Genomic DNA, 9,809 nt, shown 5'->3' with positions numbered 1-9,809 from the left:
TCATCTCCAAAAACCTTTAAGATAGTAATTACACAGTGTCTTCTTTAACACGAGGTTTCCAAGGCTTTAAAAAAGAAACACACAAAGTGCAGGGACCTTCCAACAAGTCCCAAGTGTAAACAGCATGGTTTTTTTTCTTGTTGAAGTTTTTTTTAAGAGCTGCATGAAAACTGTGTTCTTCTCATAGTGAAGAATAAGGGAAATTAGATCCAAGTCCAAAAATTAAGAGGTATAACCACACACAGCTTGAGAGAAGAGGACTGGCAGGTTTGATTCAGCAACATCAGCACTGGGGAAGTTACAACTTTTACCTTTAGAAACAATTGCCAGCAATTCTGCTGGTGGCAAGCAAGAATCATCATCTTTCCCTGGGGATGTAACATTGGGACAGTTTTGATTTATATTATCTCACCTGCACAACCATCCTAAGCAACAGTGGTCCCAGCTGCCTTTCACCAAGAACTGACCATGGCCTAGAGATCTCAGATGAATCAAGGAAGCAGGATGCTGAAGCAGAACTTGAGCCTCTGTTGAGGTCCCATGCCCATGCTTACTTGCTGCAAAGCTCCTTACCAAGGAGCTCAAAGTGCTACTAATATCACGAAGACCACTGATAGATCTTTGCTGGCTTGTGCTGGTGAGGATCTGGGCTACTGGGACAGTAACTAGATTTTCTTTGTTGTTATTCCAGGACCATAAGAGTTAGGCTGCAGTTACAGCAAAACCAGTCCTGCTTTATTCATTTCTATGTGAGATTGCAGACAAGGTGTGATTTTCACACATTTAAAGAAAAAAGAAGCCTGGCCTCACAAAAAAGTGTGTTCCTTCTCACACAGAATTCCTCCAAAATAAAACCCACACGTTTTGTCTTCCCCCAGCAGAGTGAAAGGATCAATACTGTATTCATCCTCTTGGGTGTCAACGTGTGTGGTAGTTCTTACTGACATTATTGTGTACAGGTTTGCCACTAATTAGATTAATCCTTGACAAGCTGGAACAAAAATGACCATTTCAGCAGCATACCAAGACAAGCAATGAGGGCAAACTGGGGAAGTGTGGTACTGTGCAGGTGTCCAGGTGACTGGATGAAACATTATATAGGTGGCAGTTCAGTTTCCTAAGATATTCTGTAGTCACTTTTAACTGAGAGCACTCACCCGTAGTGCCTCAGTTCCAATACTTCATTAACTCCCATTTAACACAACAGTCAGGACACTGTCAACTCAAAGAGGGAGGGCAGGCTGTGAACAGAACAATACTGTCAAACAGTTCTGACCCCTCCTCCTCCCCTCACATGCAAAAGTCAACTTTTTTCAGATTAGCAAAATCTCTCTGGATTTAGTCCAGCTGATAAGCTTTTCTCACTTGCTAGGGGGAACACACAGCACAAAGCACATTTATAAGGAGTTCAAGAAATCTTGCAATCAATATGCAGCATGGATCTCTGCAGTACAGCAGTTACATTATCTTGTGTGGCACATGCACCGTTCCCATGGCAACCAGCATCCTTCATCCAACTCCATTATTATGGCTATTTGAGGCTTTCAGAATCTCTGGTGTCCAAGCCATAGCTCAGAGCTACTTTGTGCTAATAAGCCTGAAGAATAGATACAAGAAGAAAAGAAGAAAATATAGCAAACTCTGTTTTGCTAATCTATAAGCAACTTGGAAAGCAAAAAGTGGCATGGGAAATAAAATTCGATCAGCTAAGGGGAAGAAGCTCTTATATAACCCTCTTCATTAAGTAAGTCAAACATAGAGCAAATTCACAAAGGCCTTTTAATTCCAGAAAAATTAAGTCAGCTCAGTAAGCTTGTTCATGAAGAATGGCTTTGCAATAGGTGTGAGAAAACAAAAATCTTACTGTACATCTATTCCAATATTAGTTTCTCTATCATTGATATAAAGTATATATTTATTTTAAAAAGGACTGAGTTTATAACTGTCTGCAGAAAAGTTCAATAAGGTAATTTGATTTTGACCTTTTTACAATGTTCAATAAAGTTTTAAAGGGCTATTACAAAAATGTATATTCTCTACAGTAGAATCTATATTTGGTTTATATAAATTGTCCCTAGATACTTTAAGTAAGCTTTCTCTATCAATAACAACACTTTTTTTTTTTTTTAAATTTAAGCATTTCCACATCAAAGCATTACAGCAACCTCATTATGCTTTGCATAGCCTAATACAAAGTTTCTCTTAGTCACCAACCAGGGAATTGGAGGCAGAAGATAAATAACCTAATTTATTAAAACGACCCTTGACAAATCATTCCTAAGTTGCTAGCTAGAGGTTTTATTCCTGGGAAATACACATGGGTCAGTAGGAACAGAGAGGCTTTGAAGTTGGAGGGCTTGAGCGCACTTAAAAAGAAAAGTTAAAATAAACAACAAAGGCACTACACTAGAAAATGCCCTTACAGTGGCCAAGGAGACTAACAGGCTGCTGAATCCAGCTGATCTTTAGCTACACTTGAGCTTAATTGTGCTCAGCACTAGTTTAGAAATAACAGTAATTCTTTAAGTGTCTTGAACACCATCATTGCTCAAGCTGGTCACATTCAGTGTCTGATCAGGTGTATCCATTGCTGTTGAAGGTAAGGAAGGTCAAAAGCAAGGTCAGTCTTCAGAACAGACGTTTCAGGGAGATCAATGACACCAGCTGGGGCCACTCTCCCAACCCCCTATCCATTCTCAAAGCACCTAGGCAGCAAGATCAACAAAGTTCAGTTTCACCTGCCTCCACGAAGAGCTGGAATAGCAGGTCTCATGAAGTTCAGCGAAGTAGGAGCCTTTTCCCCTTCCTCTGCTGCCACACTCCAATTCCAAGCCCTGTGTCCCAAGATAGAGACCAACAGGACCTCAGCAGGTCCTGTTCCTTCAGGCTGGAGCGAAGTAATTCAGGGACAGTAACTGATGTTGCCCTTGAAGAATGATTTTTGAAGCATTAGTGATAAATATGTAAACATTATGCTCTACAGAAAATAAGATACAAAATTCCGCTACTGGTAAATGAGCACATTAAGCAATGAGGAAAAGTAAATAAAATATTATTTTTCCCAGCTACCATCACATGTTCATTGTGCTGTTGGCAACCTGAAAGCCTTCTGACCTGCCTGTGCCCTCAACTCACTGTTCCTGCAGCCAGGAGCTCCAACCCACTCTTTCATCAACTCAGTGCCTGAGGTCAGTCTCCAGGTTGATGCTGCCTGTGCAAACAGGTGAACTCGTTTCAGAGAAGTGAAGAAAGAATGATTAGGTTTAAGTGTCTTTACATTTGAGGCTGAAGGCACGTTGCTATTCAACTCTGGGACAGATTCTCAATTCTACTCATGTTTGACAGCTAGTGGAATCAATGGAATTAAATTCAAGTCATTTGTGCCACTTAAGCCCACAAAGAAGCTTAACATATTTAATCATATAGCTTTCTGCTATTAAATAGCTTGCAAGAGGAAAAGGCATGGAACTTTCCATCTGCCTGCTCTTTGGAACCTGCATAAGGAGTTTGCACAACTCTAATTATCTTGCTCACGAGATTAAAAAACCTCTGTATTCACAGAAAAGGTACATAGAGATGATCCAGGAATGCTTAAACTGCTCTTCCTCTTTTTGTGCTTCAACTCAAGGCTAGCTGCTTACTTCCAGTTCAAATGCAGGATCTGTGTCCTCCCCTCCTGTATGTGACCAGCAAGGAACACTAAGATGGGACTGCTAGGTGAAGCAAAACAGTCGAGGTCCCTTCCAACCAGGATGATTCTATGATTCTATGATTCTATGATAAAGTTGAGGAAGATGACATTGTGTTACCCTGAAGCCCATCTGCTAATATAGAAAGGATCTACCACTCACATCCTTGAGGAATTATATTATTTCAGAAATGCCAAAACCCTGTTCAAATAATCTCAGTTCATTTTAACTTCAGAAGGTTAGATAGTCCTCAGAATTTTCTCTAATTGCATATTCCTCAGAATAGACTCCTCTGGTTGCTCTGTAATCAAATCATAATTAAAGCATCTGTGCCATTTTATCTATCCCTTCCTGCTATTTGTAGCAGTTACAGAAGACAACAAGGATGCAGCACGCAAAATTTGCAGCATCAAGGCTCATCATAAGAGCAATAATAGGCATTTGTGCTAGTGGGACTGTCTGAGTGTCTCCTTAGCCTCCCAAAACAATTGAAAAAGAGAAGAACACTAAACAGTGCCCCCCTTGTTGTAGCCACAACTTGGAGGCCATGTTTTATTCCTGTGATGCTTGTTTTTAAAACAGCTGCCTCATTTCATCTCAGCTTCACTGAAAAAAAAAAGTCATACAGTTGTTGAAGCCTGAAATTCAGAGATACATTAAATAGCAATGTCACCTCAATAGAGAAACATACTTTCTTTGAGCACTGTAGCCATTGTCAGACTGAATCTCCACTCCGTTTCAGCCAGGAAAAAAAAACCACCAAACAACAAACAAAAAACAACCAGCAAGCAAACCCCTGAGCTATATCACAGAATGCCCAAAATAACTAATGCTAAGGTTCAGGCTGGTGAAGGGTGGGCAGTGTGTGCCCCTCACCTGCAAGGGCATACTGTAAGTCACATTTCAGAGCCAAGGTGGTTGCACAAGCTCAGTCAACTCTCCCCCTCTCCTCCAACACCCACTATTCTGAAGTGATGAAAACGCTAAGTAAGCTTCTCAGGGAAAACAATCAGCATATTAAGCTTAATTTTATTTATTTTACCTGGGGGGGAGGAAATAATCACCCCCTGCCCTCCTCCTTCCCCCCACCCCCCCAGATTTCTTACATAAGCAGATTTCAAGATCAGACCAGGACAATTTACCTATGAGATTTCAGTATGCATTGAAAGGAATACGTTGATTGCTAACTGAAAGTGTGTATTTTTCAAATGAAGACTTTGTGATGTCTTTGTCACCAACACGACTCATTCCTCCATTCTTCAGTCCCGATTTTTGTCTTTCTACACAATTTTGTAAAGCTACAGAATGAACCTCAACAGTGCTTGGTAAGTGTGTGAATACAATTGGTAGACAAAGTACTGATTTTCAGGGTGTGCTTTCCATTAAAACATCCTTCTAATTACACATAAAAATAACCTACTTTACACAGAAAAGATTCCATTTACATGGAGATTATTCTACGACTTCAGACTAAATTCAGCATTAAGTTTGTTAAGTACGTATCACATCTGTAAAGATCAAAAGTGGAATAAAACCAGAATTTTGCAGCTTAACAAATCTCTTCATTAATCATTCTTACAGAACACTTCTATTTTTGGATGATTTGATTAATTCTTTCAGAAATTATTTTGAGTGGAAAAGTAATTTTGATACCTAAATACGCTTAATTTAAGTCTTGAATAGAAAGCTTTTTCATATCTAATAGATAAGTGTTAGCTACCAGTAAAGCCCACATCTGGATTTTATTTCTTTACGGGTTTGGTTGCTGTTGTCATTTTTTGTGGTTTGTTGTTTGGTGTTTTTTTTAAGCAGACAGCAGCACATCAAAATTCCTACAGAGCAAGACAAAAAGGACTCCTGAGACACCAAAGTGACTGCTCGGAGCACTGCATCAATTTCAGTTGGAGTCAAAGGACTCATACCTGTTATGCTTTGTGTCTTCCCTGTAACTCACAAGGTCCCCTGTAACAAAGAGCTGTCATTAACACAGTAAAAAGCAAAATTATTGAGAGTGGCAGTTTCTGCACATTTAAGACTGATCAGAATGGCAACACGGAAATATCAGAATGTTAATGCAAATGGTTTGGGTCTGTTTCCTTGGGGTAAAGCCAAAGCTCAACCTCTCATGCTAATGTTCCAACTCCACCAGTGCAGCTGACAGCAGCACTTATAGCACTTAGCCCTTGCTTTGTAGTTACATCATCAGCTCTGCCATGGACATGGTCAGCATCTTTGGTGTTCACACGTTGGCCAGATCTGGAACAATTAAAACTATTGGGGGGAAATAATAATAACTAAAAAAAAAATAATAATTTAAAAAGGTTTCTTGGAAAGGAACAATTTGTTGTTCATATTATGCTATACAATTTTCCTTCTGTATATTCCTACCTTAATGGAGAGAAGGGTAGATTACATATACAAAACCACATTTTTTAGTAATTTTACTTCCTAACATACAAGGGATCAAATCCTGTCTGCATTCTGTAAATAGCACTCTCTATGCAGCTGGCAGGGTTTTCTTCATCAGTAAAGGAGATCCAGGTGTAGATCAATTTACTTATCAGGTTACCTTCCAATCTGACTGAATAAAACACATTTGAAATATCCAGCTGCCAGGGTTGCCCATGCAAAAGGCTCACACAAATGGCCTGAGAAAGTTTCAGATTTTATGTTATTTTCCCCTTAGAAATATGAATTTAAGAAGTAAATCCAGTAATCCATTTTCACTCTATTCTGACACAGAATTTATGACAAAATCAGAAGTTGGGGCTGAAACACTGGCTGTTCTCACACAAACAGTCAAAGGACTTGCTGCTGGAAGCAGGGGAAGAGAACATCTCAGTTGCTAGAAGTTCTGAAGAATATCAATTGTTGTTTGGGTTTTTTTTTTAAGCCAGATAGCAGAAAATTCACCCGTGATCTGAAGGCAGCTTAGTCTTGCAGTCGGTAACAGAGGTCTAAAGATTACATTTCTTACTGCTGTTAATACAGGGAAAGACTTTGTTGCCTTGTCCGTTGTTTTACTGAGCCACTGCAGCAACCCACCTTGTCTTTTAAGTGAGATCTGTCAGGACTGTGAAAAGTGCTCAGTCTTTCTCTATTTGGCCAGGTCTGTGCTCTCGTCGCCTGTTCAGAGAGGTCAGGGCTGCAGCATCAACCTTCAATTAAAGCATTCAGAAAGGCTTTGAGGTGCACTGCGTCCTGCTCTTTATGTAACAAAATGTGTCACCATATTAACAGCGCAACCATGCAAATGTCACAGATGACCATCTAACATGCAGTTGAAAGGCACAGATATGTCCCCAAGTCCAAATTCATTTTTCGTTTCCAATGTTCAAGGCAAGCATGAGTTAGAAGAAATCATGGGAAGCAGAAAATCCTAAGATAACATGAAAAGAAATTGTCACCAAGGATTCTCTTCAGAGATAATATTTTTTTTTCCAAATCACTTGTTCGTAGTTGAGTCATCCCAGAAAGCATCTAAAGCTTGTGGAAATTTGTCACTGCATATAGGATGATGAGTGCAGAATTCTTACAGATTATTTAGAAATTTCCTTTTTGCATCTGTAGCTTGGATTGCACTTACGTAGTGAACACATTCAAATATAGTCCAAAAACACCTTCCTAATTTGCTTGTTCCCAGCCCTCATGTTTCACTACTCTGTTATACTTAATCACTACTTTGCTGCACTTAATAGTGGTCCTTTAGCAATAATAGACTAGCCACATCAGCAGTATCTTCAGTAAATACATTAATCACCAATTCATCCGTGCTAACAAATACTCGTTTACTTTTGAAAGGAGTTTTAGCAACCCATGGCATTCATGAATCCTCTGAGACTGGTGTATGCATCCCCTGAATATTATAAAAAAGACTCAGCTTTTAACTTTACCAAAGGAAACTACATGTTCAATAAAGTAGACACAGACATTGCTTCATTTCTCCCTTTTCCACATATATAGCAAATAGCAATATTTATGCACAGAAAATACATACAACCCTGTCTAGAATTTTTCAGACTCACTGGGTATGAAGGAATTAATGATCACAAAGCAACTATTTCACATGAAAACAACTGCCTAAAATTTACGCAGACCCATGCTCATATGAACACACATATGATAAAAATAAACTGTAAAAACTAGCAGTCCATCACCAAATGACATCATTTGTACCTTTAACCACAGAAGAAACAGCCACCATTAATTTTGTACACATTCTATAAACTCCAAAGATTCAGAATTCTCTTAAAAGGAGTTCCCTATCATGCCAGTGTTGATAATAAAATATTTCAAACTTATCAAAGGCTAAATTATGCTATCTAGCTAGGGAAAAAAAAATAAATAATAAAAAATGAGCTGTCAATTCTTAAGATAGTGTTAACATAGCAATTTCTGACAGGTTTCACCCATTTAGCATTATGATTGAAATGTATTTTGGCAAATGAAGGAAGATAACAGCTTATGCTTGCTCCATGCTCTCTGCCCCAACTGAAGTATTCAGATTCATAAACGTGAAGTGGTTTGGTCCTCAACAATGCTGAGCTTCCACATACTTAATTAAAGTAAATTTGAACAGCCCAGACTGAGTGACTTGAACATTCAAGTCACTTTTGCACCTGCACACAGATTTGGTAACTCCAAGTTTTAAATCTCTACCCTTCATATCTGGATCTCCACATTTAAAACATAAGCTGCCAAGTTCCTCGGATTTTTAAGAGGCCAGGATCATCCACTGTCCCTTTAATGTTCCACCTCATCTCCAAAAGTAAGGTCTTTTTACTAGAGCTCAGTGTGATTCACTGGAATTTGCCAGGCAGGTCAGGAAATCCCCTGAAGCAGAGGAAGAATATTAAAGAGATGGGACATGTATATCAAATCTTATTACTGTTCCCTTATGAGAATCAATCAAGTGAAAGGACGTGATGATGTCATTATGACATCACTTACTTTGGGATTAGAAATTCATAGCTACTTAGCAACCAAATCTGCCCAATACAGAAGTGAGAGATCCAGTGGAAGATGTTATCATCTGACCCATTTACTGCAAGATAAATATTTGTCCGTTCTTGTTTCAACACCTGCTAAGATACACACTAACCCCATTGTTTCAAGTACAGAATATAAGAAATACAACATTCTCTCTGAACCTTTTTTATTGTTAATACCCAAGTACGTTTTTGGGGTTTTTTTACCCCATAACAGCTAATAAGCCCGTTCCCTTGTAAAAATTTTCCCTTTCACCTTCTCACAGAACCAAACCATAAAAACACAAAAAGAAAAAGCTTGTGCAGAACACTCTGAAGTATTTTAAGGACGACAATCAGAAACTCAAACCTCGCATACTCAAGGGACACCAATATAATTGCCTAAGAAATAGAAAGCACGTTCATTTCGATAAACTAAGAGGAAAACATCCAGCTGATGAGCTCCAGTGTCTGTCAGAATTTCCAACAACAACAGAAAACCAGCAGCTTTGTGCACGAAGAAAAGACTTGGTCACGCTACTTCTGTGGCTATTTCTGGGACCTGAAAGGGGTTTGATGCCCGGAATCTACGCCTGACCTGATTTTCTTTAAAAGTTCACTCATCTCTCTTGAGGATACAGTTTAAACGGGTTCTAAAGCAACCGAACAAAGCCAATACGTGAACCGAAATTGTAAGCGAGTCTCTAAATCCATCACCAACCAGCTAGAAACAGAACATTAGGCTGACACTTGCTTTTCAAACCCGCGCTCTGTGACAAACTAACCCAGCACGGCAACGTTATTTCGCATCGAAACGAAAGAACGTAAAAACACTCCGCCTTTTGGAAATAACTTTTATTAGGACGAGGCCGCTGAAAGTCCCCATTTAAACCAGAGCCCCGCCGGTCCCCGCTGTGCCCCCGCACTCACAGCCACGGGCAAAGCGCAGGAACGGAGGCGAAGGCTGAGCAGCTTCTCCTCAGCCACCGCGGCTCGAAGGACACCGAGCATCTCCTGGGAGCCAGCGCGAAGGCAACAGGCGACCGACCCAAATCACCTCAGCGCTCCCGCTTCCCGCCCGAATCACCTCAGCGCTCCCGACGCCGCTTCCTGCCCCAAATCACCTCAGCAATCCCGGCGTCGCTTCCCGCCC

This window comes from Chaetura pelagica, unplaced genomic scaffold (genome assembly GCF_000747805.2).
Source record: "Chaetura pelagica isolate M959 unplaced genomic scaffold, ChaPel_1.0 scaffold52, whole genome shotgun sequence".
Taxonomy (NCBI): Eukaryota; Metazoa; Chordata; class Aves; order Apodiformes; family Apodidae; genus Chaetura; species Chaetura pelagica.
The sequence above is the reverse complement of the archived record's forward strand: the minus strand, read 5'-3'. Positions refer to the sequence as shown.